This window comes from Monomorium pharaonis, chromosome 9 (genome assembly GCF_013373865.1).
Source record: "Monomorium pharaonis isolate MP-MQ-018 chromosome 9, ASM1337386v2, whole genome shotgun sequence".
NCBI lineage: Eukaryota > Metazoa > Arthropoda > Insecta > Hymenoptera > Formicidae > Monomorium > Monomorium pharaonis.
In genome coordinates, this window is record NC_050475.1 from 7,534,349 (window position 1) to 7,552,683 (window position 18,335).

The 18,335-nt window shown below is 40.1% G+C and overlaps 1 protein-coding gene and 1 long non-coding RNA gene across 3 annotated transcripts in view; one reads left to right on the forward strand and one right to left on the reverse strand.

The window, feature by feature from the left end:
- Positions 1–18,335, forward strand: part of LOC105830001 (runt-related transcription factor 1) — a 95,288-nt gene that overhangs the window by 2,327 nt on the left and 74,626 nt on the right. The gene's annotated exons all lie outside the window — the stretch shown is intronic.
- LOC118647457 lies at positions 6,755–12,052 on the reverse strand. The gene is made up of 2 exons (XR_004964730.1): positions 9,879–12,052; positions 6,755–7,052 (listed from the first exon to the last, which is right to left on the reverse strand). It is a non-coding gene; the product is annotated as an uncharacterized LOC118647457 (long non-coding RNA).

The following is an 18,335-nucleotide window of genomic DNA, read 5'->3' on the forward strand; positions in this document are numbered from 1 at the left end:
CCTAAAATTATATCTTTATAAAAAAAACTTGTATTATCTGAATTATTCGTGAGAAATGAGTCCTCTTGTAATTCTGTAGGATGCGTTTACGGATTACACTTGACAAAAAAAAATCTATACAAAATATTTATCCGCCTGGCCGCTACAACGACCTTCCCCTCTCTCTCTTTCTTTCTTGCACGCGTGGTATCCTAAATCGCTGAATCTCGCTGCATTATTCCCCTTCCCATCATCCCCCCGCTAAGCGTAAGCCACATTATACGACACCCGAGAAAATCGGGAGCACATCCTGTGCACCAAATGCACCCCGGTCGACAACAATGGGCCGGGTTTTGCACTATTATGTTGCTGGGGGATCGCATTACTGGCCGATACGATCTGGCGCGCTTTCAGCGCAGCTCTCAGATTTTATCGCGTACGCGCATGAATGGCCGGTCTTTTTCCTTTTCGGCGATCGTCGCGCACAACCCTCGCGGAGCTACCGAATTTCGCGTCGGTCCGGCCCCAGAATTACCCAGAGGGTAATTACACAGTTGCGCGTAGGTCCTTTTTTCCCTCCGTTGCACGCTTATCTCCGCGCGCAAAGCCGTCGAGCGAGGTTATCGGATACAGCTGAGGCGATTCGTTCGCCGTGACCACGGTGAGGTCGATTTAAATTATTATTCGTTCCCCTTTGCGGGAAAATTGTTACAAGGTGAACACGGTTGATTTAACTATATAAAATCCTTCGAATCCGTTTCGCTTCTCGCGCGTATCCGCGACGCGGGCGAACTCCCGGATGGACCCACGGTAAAAGCGATACGGCGGACATCCGCTGTATCCGTAAAAGCTGCGTGATGCGATACGATCTCGCGTTCTCCGCAGCGATTTTATCGATTGCCTCGAGTGAACGGCCGATTTTTTTACGCCTGGACTAAGAGAGCCGCCGATTTGTGAGCGCAAATGGGGGCGGGGATGGGAGAGGGGGAAGGGAAGAGAGAGAGAAACTTGCGAGCCTTATCTTTCACTTCTCTTATGCCTCTTCTCGATCTGCCACCCTCGGTTTATGCCTCTACGTTCGTTACTATTAGAAAATTCGTCCTGGTGTTGATTGGAAGTTGCGCGAATCACCGGGGGAAGGGGGGGGGGGGAGGCTAATTTATGCCCAGCTGTACGATTGCGCTGTATTTCCTCGGCGAAGACGCGTCTTCACGAAGCACCGTTGCAAAAACGCGCGGAAACGTATATCGAGGCAGTTTCATTTAGAACGCGCCTTGAAATATCTCTACTCCGATAATAAATATGTGCGAATTAGAATTTCAAGTGTCGCACCACTTGGGGAAAGGGGCGGTCTCGTGTCCCTCGAAAGAAAAAGAATATCGACGACGAGGATCGGCGCGAATGAAGCAGAGCGGCGAAGGCGGAGGCAAAAAACCACACAGGTATATACACCGCGGAGAATATTATTTTTTAACCGAGTGATATATGACCGGAGCGACGATTTACAGAGTTACAACGCCGACTGACGATTGCGCTCTTCGGTTTTTTTTTTTCGACGGTCGTTGAAAGGGGGGAAAAAAAACGAATGGTTCCGAAGACCTCACTTGCACGTTTTTTCTTTTGTCCGTCAGCGCTCGCCACGTCTCTCTCTCTCTCTCTCTCTCTCTCTCTCTCTCTCTCTCTCTCTCTCTCTCTCTCTCTCTCTCTCTCTCTTTCTCTCTCTCTCTCTCTCTCTCTCTCTCTCTCTCTCTCTTTCTCTCTCTCTCTCTCTCTCTCTCTCTCTCTCTACGAGACGGCCACGACGACGACGTTTGAATTTTTTTGTCACACTTGGGGTTCATCGAGTTCCTCTTTATGTACCGTTGAAACTTGATTTTTTTTAGTGTCAAAAAAAAATGAGGGAAAACACTGTTAGGCAGGGAAACGGGGGTCGGGCCAATGGGCCGCAGGTACGTCGATGCAATGGCAGACTGTGTTTTTTAATTTTTAGGGGGTTTTTGGGATTAAAAAGGCAAGAGAGCGTGCGCGCACACTGTGTATACCGAACCCGGCAGAATTTTCCCTTTGTGGGATTTTTATTAGGACTGTAAAATCCCTGTGGCTCGCCGCCGGCCGACAGAGGGACGGAGGGGGGGGGTGAAAAAAAAACAACGGAAAAACTTTCGAGTGAGACGTGTCGAGCAAGTATCGGCCCAGGTTGCAATCCGGCTCTTAATAACGGACGCGTGCTTTTCCATTGAAAAACTCGCGAAAAAAACTCGCTGACAAGCGTGCGCGCGTTAGAGGAGACCCTCCGCAAAAAAAAAGAGCATAACGAGCAATGATGTCGCGAACGGGATCGAGTGTCCCTCCCGTGGACCACGGCTTTAAGACCAATTATCGACGCGGTTGACGCGAGTTCCAGCCCGCAAATTCAGGAGGGGGCAGGAGAGAGATAAAAAAAAAGAGCTTTTGCATAGAATGAGAGTTGAATGCGTAATTTAGTAAATCTCAGCCGGTTTCACGGGTTTCACGAGACGCGTACGCGCGTAAGAGGAGAGAGAGAGAAAGAAAAAAAAAGAACGGGGAATCCCCGGAATTCTGTTCTAAGGTGGAAAACGGTATTGGAGCTCGTGCCGAGTTTCTTCGGGATTTGACTTCGCTAAGACACGCGACCTGGGCTGTACGCCGATCGACGTAATTCCTCGGCATTGACGTTGTCTCGGCTGGTTTGCGCCTCCCGTCTGACAAGCGCAAATCGATCGGGCGCGGGCTTGTTTCAAGGTAGCGTGTAGTTATCCGTGCGTGGCGCGCGCGGCCGCGCGCGTGTTCAGAAACGTACGAGGAGGAACCGGGGTGATCTACTGCTTTTAGGTTGTGTTTACGCGACGATCACCGCCGCCAATATCCTTCTCTCTCTCTCTCTCTCTCTCTCTTTTTTCCCTCTCTCTCTCTATGTATAGCTCTCTCTCTCCTCTGCTTCTATCTTTCTCCTCTCTTTCTCTCTCGCTCTTTCCCTCCGTGGAGTTTCCACGGAGAAAGCTTCGAAATGGACGTGCAACAGCTGTTACCGTCACTCCCGATGGAAACTGGCACGCGTTGCCCGCCTGTATAACGCTCGCAAGCACGTACGACTTATGCCAGTTACGAACGACAGATATTGATTGTTCTTCTGGGCTTTTCGACCAGCTTCGAGTAATTCGTCACGGCCCTTCGTACGCCTCGGTTATCGGACGACGCCAGTATTCTCCCTTTTTGACTGAAAGACTCGCGTCAGATTTTATTCTCCCGACATGCTGCGTCCAGATGCCCGCGTTAGATAAGCGCGCGGAACATTAACTTGTAACCGGTGTTTGTTTAATTGAAATATTCTCCGTGGAACGATCGGTTGCTGGAAATTGTCAGAACGTTCGCCGTCGGAAAGCCATTAATAAAATAAATACAAGCAAATAGAATGGTGGGAACTTTTTTTAAAGTTGGCAATATCAATAATTTAATCGAAAGGCTCCGCTAAACTTGTTCGCCCACAGAATTCTTCCGCAAATGAGTTTCATTCCTAAAGGAAGTCGTTGACGGATCGTAGGTTGCTGTAAGTGGCCGGCGACGTATCGCTTAAAAGGGCCGGATGTTGTCGGCGCGAGATCTTACGTTGACGATTCGCAGACACTCTCCGAGAGAATGTCGTGGAGCCAACTGTTTCGGAGGACGACAGTTGCGACAACAGGGGCACGCGCGTGTAACGCGAGCCGGAAGGGCCCCCTGCGACCTCTTCGCTCGTCTAATCGCTCGAGATCTCCAGCTTGGAGGACCTGCCATTCATCTCAGCGGTCTAATTGCTTAAAAATAATTGTATTGCATTAGCCCGCTTACTTTCTTCGACTCTGAGATTTATACGTGGAAAGTGTTTGTAAATTCTTCAATTCTTCCTCGTAATCTAAAAAAAAATGTTGCATACAGTGAACTTTTCTTGTACAGTATAGGAGACGTTTTCACTCTGACCAATCCCTTGATATCTGACTGAAGCCTAACTTTCCTACCTCCGAATTTAGAAGGCCGTAGAGGGTGGTGCACGATCGCTTTCTTCGCGATTCGATTCGATGGTTTTACGACAGCCAGCTTCGGTATACAGGTATCGAGAGAATAATGCATTGTTGTCCTCGCGGCATGAGTAGCGATCGGGGATGCGCCAACGGCGATGTTTGCAGACAAGACCCAAAACTGGGCCCCTTGACGACGTCGCGACTCTTTATCCCGCTACATTCGTCTCCCTCTCGCTCTCACGAACGTGTGCGTGTCGGTAGCAGCACAACGTCGTTCTTCGTGACATACGGGGTGACAACATAAATATAATGTCACGCTTCCGCGCCCGCCAATGAAGGCCGGCGACATCTCCTCCTCTTTGGGGACTCGCTGAAAGATTTCGGGGGCCCCTATTCAGGGCCGACCATACACGGACGACGATTTTTATGGGCCACATGAAAAATGAGGTTAGCCTACTATTTATCGCCCTCCTTCTCGACGCGTTCCTTTACGGTAAGTATCATGGAGTAGCTGCCCCTCAATATTTTGGCACTCCACGGGGTTGCCATTGCTTTCGTGCAGAATTACGCACTATACGTCGCTATACGAGTTTTGCTCAAAGCCAGTTCTTTGCTTTGCAACTCTAACTTTTGTGTATATGAAAGAGGAGAGAGGGCGGGGGGAGAGGCAACGATTATCAACTGTAAACTGCCGCTCTATTTGCATTTTTATTGGGGTAAAGGATGGAAGAAGGTTTTGTGTGAATATTAGTTTTTTATTAGCGTTTATTTTTACGATGAACTAATTCTAGCAGAATTTCAGCGTTAATCGTGTTTGATGTCGGGGAGGAAAACGGAGATTCTTGTGCGCGCGTTGCAACATATGTCTTTGTTCGATTCCATTGATCACGCGAGTACGCGAAGCACGGGGACGAACCTCGCGAGAACCTTATTCAATAGGCCCGGGGCCCAATTATGCGTCCGAGCTATTTAAAGTCGGGCGAGCGAAAAGCTTTCGGGTCGTTTTTCGAGAGCTTCGTCGATTTCACGTGGAGTTTCAATATTGCTGCACGGTACAATGTGACATCATTTACGTTCGACCCCCGCGGTCCGCCACGGGCAAATGGGGCACTGGGGGGGAAAAACCCCGTGTACCATGACGAGACATCTTCATTATATTGCGGCCACAAAGCCCCTTTAACGTTTCAATATTATAATTCCTTCTGTTCGGCATTTAACCATCATTAATCACAATACATAACAGATCATTAATGAGACGACAGCATTGAAAGGTTCGAAAATATTAAAAATATTTCACGATTGTCATTTTGAGGTGTTACGTGTACGTCATGTCTTAAATCGTGTAAAAATGTTTAAATTCATGGTAGGTTAAATTTAGACGGAGAAAGAGAAATTTACGAATAGTTTTCGTATGCCATCTTAAAAACCTGTGCAATCTGTCGGAAATTGATCCTCCTTTATAGAGAGTAATACGTTTCACTGCCTTTATAAAAAGTTATTTTCCGCGGCGCGCGATTTCTCAAATACTGCGGATGAATCAAGGGTTAAGTGGGAAACGAGAGTAGGGTCGTAGGGCGATCGGCGTGATAGAGCTCACCGGAACGAGCGAGAAAGATACAGGGAGAGAGGGAGAGTTGAAGGCGACACGGAGGGTTCGTGGTGCGGCGCCTTAGTGGCCACGGGTGCGGGTACGAGTCCCTCCGTAACGAGGGCTAGCCTTTATGGCCCGTAAAGATACGTACCGTCCAGTTTACGTTCCCAATCCCCCCTCTCCCCCCCCCCGTCTCTTCTCTCCCCGCGACCGTACGCCATACGCCGTTCCCCACATGGGGAGTCCATTGTCTCGGACAACGTGCCTCGCCATCACCATACGTAGTTACGTCGCGCTCATATACGACACTGGGCACATTCTAGGACCCCTTCGGAGATGGTGAAATCTCCAACGGTGAGGAGCCGCCGCGATCTAACCTTCCGCCAATCGTACCCCGCATTTCCGCTTCCCGACCTCTCTCTTTTCCCAACCCTCCTACCCTCACCGCACAGCGTCGAGCACGAGAACTCTCCCTCGGGGACAGTTTTATAATGCGAGCCGTGATTACGCGTGATTGCTCGGGCAGTTCCTGCGGAAAAGCGCCGGCCGATCGCGGCATTTCTTTTCGATTCCCCTTTTTTAGATAGCTAATAGAGAAAGAAAGAGAAAGAGAAAGGAGAGATGCGACTTTTTATTTATAAATAAGGCGTTTAAAACATTTTTTTTTATGATATTGATTGAAAAATATTGCATTATCCCCGAAAATATGAAAATGCAAACAAATGAATAAATTTTTTGTTTTTTTCTTCAAACTGTTTTACTTGTGTTTATAAATTATAAAAAGTTTATATTATCCAAGTTTACCATATATTTCCAAAATAAGTTATTACGATATTACATTTATAAAATATATTATCAACGTTTTTTAAAATAGTAGCGTTAATCATAAATTTCTGTACGTCAACAATGTATGTCACGTAAATATATTGTTCATCTTATCTCATTCTCTTCACAATCATGTTTATAGATAACATCAAATATCAACAGGTAATAAAAAACTCCTAAGAATATGTAATGGAATAGTATTGAAACCAAACAAATATTACTTTGAAGATTTATAAATTTGATATTTTAGTCATCGCTTATTTTAATTTTAAATTTTAGTGATATTAAAGCGCAAAATAACATTACTAAAATAGAATTTGATGAAATTTATACGTATATGCATGTAACACGTGCATTTTTCTTTATTAAAGCAACGAGTTTCTACAAGTGATAAGCAAGTACCGATACTAAATAATTTTCAGGACACTATCACGTCACGTATGTTTCAGAATTAAGTTAAGATGTATTATTGTGTATCATATATTTCGTCACGCATTGTGTAGAAATTAATCGAATTAACTGTCTTTTTATTCGATCGATATCATAACGATGTTGTCACACAATCCATGATAGTTCGAAATTTCAGCATATCGTTTCTGCGTGACCTCGTTTCCAGATCATCGCTCTTGAAATTATTCCTTGAAAGAGAAGTACGTGTTAGGAGGACAAGTCATTCTTTCTTTTCTTTTTTATATTATATAAAATTTAGGATTGAGAGAGAGAGAGAGAGAGAGAGAGAGAGAGAGAGAGAGAGAGAGAGAGAGAGAGAGAGAAAGCTATACTATTCTTTCTTTTATATCACGTAAATAATCTTGTCGAAATAGAATTTATCACTGATTTGGAGATTGGCTAAAAATATTACCGCTGAATCAATTTAAGCCCTATAGTTATTCGTTCAAGAGTAACTAAGAATTCTCAAGAATTCTAAAGCCTACAATGAATGGCCGCGCAATTAAACTGCCATCCAATCGGCGACACGAAAGCGAGAGCAAATCATCTTGTCGTCGCGATACGTAGGAGACAAACGTAGCCATGCGTTAAGGCGAGAGGATATTAATTGGAGGATATCACGCGCGCGCCGTGTCTTCTGAAATCCCATTCTCGCTCGTGTATATGCTACATCGTGCTTCCTGTTGTGTAGAAACGCATCCCTTTTTTTCCATCCGGCGCCCTACCCGTCTACCGGCTTCGCTCTCTCTCTTTCTCTCTCTCTCTCTCTCTCTCTCTCTCTCTCTCTCTCTTTCTCTCTCTTTCTCTCTCTATATCCCTCCGGCGTGGCGTCAAATACATCCGTGTCGTTGTACGCGCGCACACGCACGTCACGAGCGAAACAATCCATCCCGACACGCACGCACAGCCTCGTCTCTGTCGCCGCGCGCTCCGTGACACACACTCGCGCACGCATGCACGTATACACAATGCGAGCCGGCTTGGGAGAAAGGGGAGCGGGGGGGGGAGGGGGGCCTCGGCGACCGCGTACATACACGAGTGTATTCGGTGTGGACGTGAGGGTGGCAGGGAGGTATTGAAATTAGCCGACCGGTCGGCCGGTGCTCTACGTGTATGCTCCGAGAGCGCGACCGATGGAGTAGGGGTAGAGATTGGTTCGGCGGGGCTTGCATATATTCACACCGAATTAAGTCACCAACACACCCCGGACCGGCCTGGCCACACTCTTTGTGCAGCCACGAGCCCTTTCACGCATACCGCTCGCAACCGTGCGCGCGCTCGGGATCGCACGTGTGTATAAGAGAGCGCGAGCGGGAAGAAGGGATGTTTGAATTTGGATGGCGGTAGAGATGAGAGCGAGCGAGCGAGCGAGCGAACGAGAGAGAGAGAGAGAGAGAGAAAGAGAGAGAGCGAGAGAGAGAGAGAATGAGAGAGGGGAGAAAGAGAGGAGATTGGGAAAGAAGTTAACGCGCGTTGCGTGGTGTATTCTAAAGCGTGCATTAGGTGCGAGATTTTTTGCAAAACGGTAGTCGAAAATGCCGATGCGAGAAACTGCCATCCGCAGGGCCGATGTGTCCTTTTAATTGCATTTTGCATTCACAATATTGAAATGAAATTCATTCACTTTAAAGTCTGTATACTCTGTTACTGTACAAAGCGACTGAACAAATTTATATTTATACATCCTTCCTCGTTACACATGAAACGTACACTTTTTAATGAAGACACGTCAAACTTTATTAATTGTCTTCTTAAGAATGTATCAGCTTATGTATTAGCAAAACTGTGACTTATATTATGGAATACATAACTCAATGAGACAAACTGAGATTTTTTTGTAATTTTAACGTGTATTTGAATTCTATGAGACGCACTATTGATTTTAACTGCATAAATTTAAACTAATGAAGCATTTTGACAATCGTTAATATAATATACTGTTTGTACATATTCTTAGTTTTGCCGTTAAAAATCTGACATGACTGTACAATTGTATAACTATTTCCGATGCTTACCGCACATCGTTACATATTTTAAGACTTATCTATTTATGAAATACAGTAGCAACCATCTTAGTTTTTAAATAATATCTTTGTAACAATTTTTTAATCATTTTTAATGATTAATACAATAAAACTCACTATTATTTAATTTGATAGTTATTACCAAACTCTTTTTAGTGTAGGACGAAAAATAGCAGATAAATTTAAAAAAGCAAAAAATATTTTAATATTACATGTGACTTCTTTTTGTCTTGATTTACTATCTGAAGTTGTCTTGGCGTACTCTTCAGATTTTGAAGATATTTTTCGTTAATCACTCTTCTAAGTTCTTTTAAAAAGTTGTTAAATGATTTTTTTATCAGTTACTCTAGTTTTATTAATTTTCTATTCAAAATCAAACTATAAGTTTTTTATGGGATTGAAATCGGGTGATTGTGTAGACATTAAAAGACCTAGTAGAGGATAAATAAAAATATATCTTCATTCGTCTTCATTAACCTTATGGGGAATATGCAAAGAGGACTTCAGGTAATAATAAAAGCGAATGGTAGTCAACCTACATGTAAAATTGTTCTTTTCATTTTTAAAATTTTCTCTTAAGTTTATTAAGAAATAAATATGATATCTTCTTATTTTAGACTTAAGCAAGGCATTTCTGAAAAAAATTACTTACAAATAAATTTAAGGAAGATAAAGAAAAATTTCTGAACATTAAGATTAAGTTAACAAAGAGTTATTTGAGCAAAAATATTTAAAGCTTTGTTATTGTTTTTTTAAAATTAATTTATCATGTAATAACAATATTAGGGATGATCTTTTTTTGTCGGTTATTGTGAAATCGGAATAACGAATAATTACAATAACTTTAAGAGAGTTTAAGTAAACCGTTATGAAAGAGAGATATATTCATATGCTTAAAACTCTAAGTGAACTTTATTATTTTATCATCAGTTTTCTATATCTATAGCCTATATAATCTTAATGATATTAGTAGATAAAAGTTCCACTTACTCGTTTGTAACGGCAAGCGCAACATGCATTTATGCACTCCACATGACCGTATGTTGTACTTGTATCTCCGATTCACGTTGGAACGCATCGTTGGCTCGCACGTACGATATCTCCGCTTTAAATGGGAGCATTTAGGGCTGATACGGCATGTTTGACTTTGGTCGGCAGTGCGCTGGCCTCGAAGAGGTTAACGTCGGCTATACAGACAGCTGCCGCAGCGCAATGCAACATGCATCACGCCGTGAATCTTAAAATGCGCATTAGGGGAGATTATTTCTCGATTTAAAATCGGGGTTGGCTCTTCGGCTGTTGTACCCTTCAGATTGGTAGGAAATGATTTATTCGGAGAGAGACCTACATGTGAGAATTGTAACACACTTTCAAATTAGATCTCTATCTTTATTTCTTCTACGTGTGGTCTTTTTTAAAAACTTTTTCTCTTTTATTCTTTGGAAAGGAGTAACTCAATTCTTAGAAAACTTTCTTAACATTCACATTCTCCGTCTGAAAGGAGACAAAAATTATTTGATCATAAATTACCTAATTGTAAATTTCTGTGGAACGTATTGAGTTGACTTTTTTATTGGTAGCAATGTTACAGTTGGTGACCTCGATCCCTAAAAAAATGCCCTGCATTGGTTTGGAAGTTTATTTCTTTACTGTACGACGATAAAAAAATGTCTCGATTCAGTAAGAATAGACCTAAAAAAAGTTATAGTGTTTCCTCTAAAAATTGACGTGGCATGTCCAAAGGCATAAACACGTAAAAAGCCTGGTTGTGTAGCTAAAATAGAGACAAAAAAATGGTACATTCTATAAAAATATATGACACAGTTGTGTGAAAAATAGTCGAAGACGAGAGTCCCGGTCGAGAATTGCACGAAACGGGATCTCCACTTCTGGTATACCGTTTTTTGACCTCGTGATCACTGTTAACTTTTAAAAACATTAAAAAGTTAGCAGTTAATTTTTTTATGATATTAATTGTATCTGGGTTGCTTTGTGTTTTTTGCAGAATTTATTTTATGTAAAAAGGGCTTTAAGGAAAAATTAATATTAAAATAATAAAATTAATATAACAGTTCAATCAACCTTTTTGTTATCTGCCGCGGAAGAAATTTTTCTATTATTTATTTTCGTAAACTATTTTTTACATATATTTGATTATTATCTTGTTTTTTGTTCAAATAAAGAAATTTTGTAAAATTGATAATTAATACATTTATCAATTTTATGCATTTTAAAATTTATTCTTATTTTTGACTCTCTGATTGAAGATTTACATATATAGGTGAATAAAAGAAAAAAAAAAAATTTTTTTTAATAGTCTATTTTTGTTGATCCTTCTGTCAGTGATGTTTTTGCGTAAAGTTAAATAAAAGGCAAGAAACAGTAAAAGTTTTTTTTGTTATATGTAGATTGACCCATATAATATAAAAAGTGACACCTTTCTGAAGCGAGTACTTTCTCTGAAATATAAATCGAAAGGGTTACAGATTTCTTGTCCTAATTTTCACGCACATTATCCTCATTTTTAGAAAGGAGTGTGCACGAGATAAACATGGATTTCATGCCTTTCTCTATAATACAGAGCCTATATAATATAAAGTTGTTTCTTTTGACTCATCGAAGAAAGCAAAAAAAAAAAAAAAGAAACGGAAAGGGGCAATAAAAATTGTGCGAGTTCGTCGATATCGATTGGACCGTTGCAATATAACCCTTAACCCTTAAAGTTAAAACCGAGAAAACGGGTTGCCATACGGTAAACGGTCCCGGGAAAGCAACTTCGTTAAATTCATAAAGAATCTCGCTGCGCGGCAGAGTAAGCCAGCGCTCGTAAAATGTACTTTGCTATTTTTACTCGCTGACGTTCATGTAAAAAAAATAATATTTCGGTACGGTACATGAAAACGGTAAAAATTTACACAAAAACAACGCTTGGTAAAAGAGGCCGAAAAAATTAACGGTACCGCGGTCGAAAGCCTTCCTTCACAACGAGGAAACGCTTTTCCTAGGGGACCGTAAATTTTATTTGGCTTTGGGAAAAAAGATTTGCAGCAAATTTTTAGTTGCGGCAAACGAAAATATCATTTGTACTTTGTCGAACTATTTTCTAACTGGATCTATGCTTTCCGTTATTTGCTTTCACAATAGATTTCGCTCACGTTATGATATAGTATCGAAAAACTCTCTTTAGCTGATTGTACAAATATATATACTTTATTGAAATGTTTTTGGCCTATATAATATATTGTTTAATGAGACTTATTATAATATACATCCCTTAGATATTTAAATCTTACTGTCTCGATGAAAAAGTACATGTATATAAATAATATAATTGACTTTTGTTTTTATAAAACTAAAAGCGTCAATAGATATTTTTCCATTTACCAGAAATATTTTTATTTTTTTTTAACAATACTTTTTCACAATTAGTTAGTCTTTTTGTATTTTTGTTTATCTCAATTTTGAAAACTACTCTCTTCTATTAAGATAATTTTACGTCAAGGATGTAATTTAAATGTAAAACATACGTATATATTTTTCTTAAAAGGATATACATACACGCTTACAGATGTATACATGTGTGTGTATATGTGTTTATTTTTTTTTTTGAATAAAGAATTTGGGCAAGAAATAAATTACTCGAAAAGCACAAATACCCTTTTAATGATTATTTATGTAAAAATTCTCAATAGACCGGCCATAAGCGGACTTACAGACATTGTGTAAATTTTTATCAGATCAGTGTAGTTTAAATATTTCGTCAGAGTCCCGCGATCATCGTTCTCCGACTTCTAAATTGGATCGGGGGAGCTGCGAATACCCGTCCGATGGTTTTATTTGAAGTCAGCTTAAATTACGAGACCGATGGACGACGCAGCCGGCGGGCGTGAGCGGCAAGGTGAAAAGCACGGCTCGAAGGAGATTTAATACGATCACCGCGCGAATATCACACCCCGACCGAACCCCACCCCTAGAGAGCGTCCCCGACTTCATCGGCCAGGTGCTCGTTGTCATGCACTCCCGTGTACGATATTGCCGTGGGGGGTGGGTGGTGGCTGTGAGAGGGAAGAGGGAGGGGAGAGGTGGTGGTTGTCGCAGCTCGCGGGCGTTCATTAGCGGCTGCACAGGGTGGATCTCGGAATTCGCGTAGCAAGGCTTTCCGCGGGGAGGCGGCGATGGAAGCGTGGACGAGGAAGGAACGAGAGGTAGCCGGAGGAGGAGGAGGAGGAGGAGGAGGAGGAGGAGGAGGAGGAGGAGGAGGAGGAGGAGGAGGAGGAGGAGGAGGAGGGACGGGGAGGAAGGAGGTAAAGCGCACTCCACTCGCCGGAGAGTTAATCCACGTGTGAAATTCGAGTGACCCCTGACCCCTGACAAAGTGCCTGCCTTTCTCCCCTCTGTCCTCCCCACCATGCCGTTTCTCGCATCTCGCTCGTGCTGCGTGTATCGGGCTTCAGCTACCGTGGTTCCAGCTATCGGGGCGAAGGAATGCCACCGGACGAATGCCGTTTGTCATATATCGAGCGAAAATTTCGCAAACACGTTTTCTCGAAATTCCACTCGAAATCCGTTCGGTGAGACTTAAGCTCAGAATTAATTTGCTGCGATATAAATTGATACTGATATTGGGGAAAAAATGTTTCTAACGTAGTCTAAATATACCTATATTCTTTTCTTGGATGATAGTGAAATACATATAGCTTAAAATTTGTGAATATTCTCGAGCCTTTGTGTCCCACACTAGGTAGCAAAGCATTCTTACGTGAGATACGTCTTATGTCACTGACCACGGACTTGATTACGTCTTTTCGGAGTTTTAACCATTTGACACGCGCTGACGACAATCTTGAGTTGGGTTTGTCTGCCGGAAACTTCGTGATTATTTGTCCCCAACACGATGGCCCTTCTCGAAAACCCTGACGCGCGCGGGAGGGGTCCGGATCTTGCCATGAAATAATGTATTGTTAGCCCTATTGTAACCAATAAGTACTTTTAAGAGAATAGAAGACCGCTTTACAATTTTCAAGGAGAACTGCGGGGTCGGTTTTTTGTCTAAAGAAAAAAAATCGAAGGAAGAAGAAAAATGATCCACAAATTGTCTGTTATATTCTCACTCTACTAACTGTTTTATATTCCTGATTATAATATTAATATTTTCTGGCTAAGGTCTTTCGAACCGTACAACAAATATATTATTTATTATGTCGTTTTGTTTTTTCTTTAGGGTTTTTGTCGTTTTATCATTCAACCACATTGGTATGTTCAAATAAGTAATTCTTGAGAAACCTCCTCCTCCTACCTTCTTCTTCTTCTAAGGATCGCAGGATATTCGGAGAGGTTTTGGAAGGAAACCAGGACACGGATACCGCTGGTAGCCGGCGCGGAGCAGTCGGTTAGGTTATTGGGAAGCCGATATCTGGCCGCAGGGAGGATAGAGGAGGTTGGACGGAGAGCAGACTCGTTCGGTAGATTCGGGGAGGGGAGGGGGGTTGGAGTATTGGCTCCCGAAACTGGGGAATACCGAGGAAACGAGTTGTGTCGTATACCGTGGAAGCTCTCTTTCCGTCTTGCTCTTGCTTCCTCCGCTCCGACCGCTCATTCCCTTTCCCTCTCTTTGTCGTACGTTCGCCGCGTCGGGCGGGGTGGTCCTTGCGTAGGATATGGGGTATTGTATCCACTCCCTTTCTCTTTTTCTCGTGGCATCCCTTCCAGCCATCGCGTCCTGGGCCCATACCCCCCGATCCATATATTTAAAACAAATGCTATCTGATGCGGCGCCGCTTTGTGGAGGCAAGATGAGACCAAGCTCATCCCTCCGCTCTTTGCTCTCATCCTCCCGCGACCTCTCCACCCTTCCGCCTCCCTTTCTGTGTCGTTCTTTTTCCCTTTCACTCGCGCACGCTCTCTTCGCCGCTTTGCTCGCCGCTCTCTTTTGCCGCTAGCTGCCACGGAAGCAGGGGTGCTTCCACGTCGCTTCGAGAAGCTTCCTGTCCACGTTTTTTCCGATAGATACGAGAAACTAGCCTCGGATATGGTGTCCGGTGACGTTTTCCGAGCGTTTATCGAGATCATAGCTGATCTTTTATCTAATACTTTGAGAAACATCAGTCCCTTTTTCCTACCTTAAATTAACAGCTCGAGTGATCAAATCAATTAGTTGGTCTGCCGATTTACGTTAAATTTGTTAACTATTTTTACTTTAATTTTTTTCCGAATTGTAAAATGCCCCCAAAATGGATGTGATATACTTTATTCTGTAGCGTGCAAGACTAACTATCAATTTTTTAAAATTGAGATAATTAAGTTTAAAATTGATATTTTAAATTTCAATCGATCACGACCAGACAGCAAGATATTCGCGGAAAAGTTTGAGGATCGCTGAGAATTCGTGAGAGCGTAGGTGTCGCGAGTCTATCAGCCAATGCGCGGGAGTTCTCCTATCTCCGCCAGTAAATCCGGCCGTAAGTTAAACTATTGGGGAATCGAGGCGATTCTCCCAGCGCCTCCGGTGTACGTACTCTGCTCTTCCAGTAGGGTCGCGGAAGATCCTCCAGAATCAGGTTTACGTATATCTCGTTGCCTATCATCTCCATCACCATAGATTGCCCATAAAGAACCCCAGCAATCCGTGGTTATACGCGACGGGGTTGACTTCATCCTCTGTTGGATCCTCCGATCGAACCTCCCCTTACATTTTTATTTTGTATCCGACTCGTATTCGCGACTCCCCGAATGGGAAAAAAATAGAAATATAATCGAAAAATGAAAGTAACGTGTATGGTAAAAGTAACAAATTTTTGGTAGTCTCTTATTTTTCTTTCGTAGCACGTTTATCACAATCTAAGATTAAACCAAGATGGAAGTAAAGAATTTAGCCTTGAACGATGAATCAACGTCCCTGGAATGTGGACCATTCTGCGTATGGTGAAGTTTAGCCATCTGAGGAGGTCTGCATGAACAAAACCGACCTCTTTAGGTCTCCTTAACACATCAAGCGAACCTGCGTTACGGTACGTGGTGGTGTGTGCTGGACGTGTTGCCATAAACGCGTTATAGCCGGAACGAATCCGTTCTGTTAGCTCTGAAATTTAGGAAAACTGTCTTGTTCACGGTTGTACAACCTCCGTCCGGTTCTCTTTCGTTCTTATTATCTTTGGAATGGGAAAGGTAAATGGACGAAATTTGCGCGGACAATCATGACAGAAAGAAAAAATTAAGCAAAAAATAAAATAAAAATTAAATAAGAGATTGTGGAAGAGAGAGAGAAAGAGAGAGAGAGAGAGAGAGAGAGAGAGAGAGAGAGAGAGAGAGAGAGAGAGAGAGAGAGAGAGAGAGAAAGAAGGAAGAGGGTACCGAAAGAGAGGAGAAAGATTGCTTAATTTATGATAAATTAGGTAAAGATTGAAGTAAAAGGAAAGATTAAAATATTAGATATAAAAAATTTTGTGTAGACTTTTAGACAAGAATTAGATTGATATGAATTTATAATAAATTATATTATATGAAGAGAGTTTTTCGTTATATTTTATCATCAGATTTGCTACAAATTTTATCATGTGAAGCGATAAACTTGGAACACTTGACAATTTATCAAATATTATTAATTACGATAGAAAATTTTGAAATGTACAAAAAATGTTGTATAAATTGCTTAATAAAAATGACCATATAGCATTGTAAAATATTCTAAAGCAAAATTTTTACAATCTGAGATAAAATTTTGTTATATAATATCAATCATATGAAATTTATTTTTATATAATTATGTATTTAATGTTGTATGTTATATAATCTTTGAAATATGTTTATCCTAGTAGAATTTGAAAATCTAGAATCTTTGAATCATGAGCAATGTTGCGCTTAGAGATTATATTTATAACTTAAAATTATAAATAAGAATAAAATAAATTACATGTAAACATATCTCACAAAAGAACACAAGTGTCCCTCTTTGATTTTAACAAGTTTTGGATATGCTGAAATATTGGAATAAAAGAAGATATATATTTTTTTATAAGAGTGTTTTCGCACGTTAAAGAGGTAAAATATCCTTTTGAAAAAATCACTTATTTTTTTCGAACCAATATCGTCGAAAATGTAAGAGATAATTTTTTGGATATATATTTTCTTTGAAAAAAAAAAAAAGTGATTTTTTAAAGGATGTTTCAATGTAAGAGAACGCACTTATAAAAAAATATATATGTCTCTTACTTTTGTGTATGTATTAACATATCTAAAGTTTATTAAAATTGAAAGAGAAAATACTTGGTTGTGTTCCTTTATTAGATAAGATAAGGATTATTTCATTGTAAATTTATAGATAAAAGAAGCAAAATTGTATATTATTTTATCTAAATAATTTTAATGCAATATCTCTATTGAGAGAAACAATTTAGATTATAAAACTAGTGTATTCGTATTATTGTTTACAAATATTTTTTTAAAATAAGAGTTTTTCAAATAATTTAATCTAACAAAAAATATTACTATTTTGATTTAAGTTAATACACAAATAGAAATCAAAGTTTAAAAATATAGAGAATATATAAATCACATTATAATGAAAAGTTTCTTGTAAAAATTTTTGAACATTATTGTTTTGTCATAATTTTTACATTGTGCTATTTTCAAGTTGTTATTTTGTGGTCTGTGTTATCTTTTGTTATCACTTTAAAGAATTTTCTTGTCAGTAACTTGGAGATACAAGCTCTAAAAACAGTACTTCATATTCTTTCATATTAGATAATATTTTTTAATTTAAGCTAAAAATAGAGCTATTTTTATAATATTTCGATAAGATAAAACCATTTCTTTAATTAGATCATTTTACATAGGTAATGGCAAACGCGCTAATAATAATGAGTCTCGTACCTTATAAAGTTCTGTATTTTTTTTATTGATAAATGTGTTGTATATGTATTATCTGTAGTATTATCTATAGTTTATAGTATAAAAAGAGCATTAATTATTATGCTACATAGTATAATTCTTATAACCGACTAAATTAAATTTAAAATATTATAAAATTTATATAAAATATTGTATACGTTTCTTGCCATTTTGGTAATTCTATTTAAAACAATACTGAATCATAAATTGTTCAATATATTTTAAAGTTATTGAAATTTAAAATTAAACAGTTTAGTAAAAATGTTCAAACATATATTATATTTTACTGTGTTAAAACAGTATGTATATATATATATATATATATATATATATATATATATGTTAATTAATATATATATATTAATTGAAATAGATATTGAACCAGAGAAAATTATGTAAAATTCTTTAAAATATAATATTGTCCTATGACCACCACGATTTTCAGGGTAAATTTTATGAGAAAATTCTTTCCGTACATTTAACATTTTTGCGTAATACATATTTAGCACTAATTTATCATATATTTTGTATGATATTTTACATATTACCTCTCTGGTATTT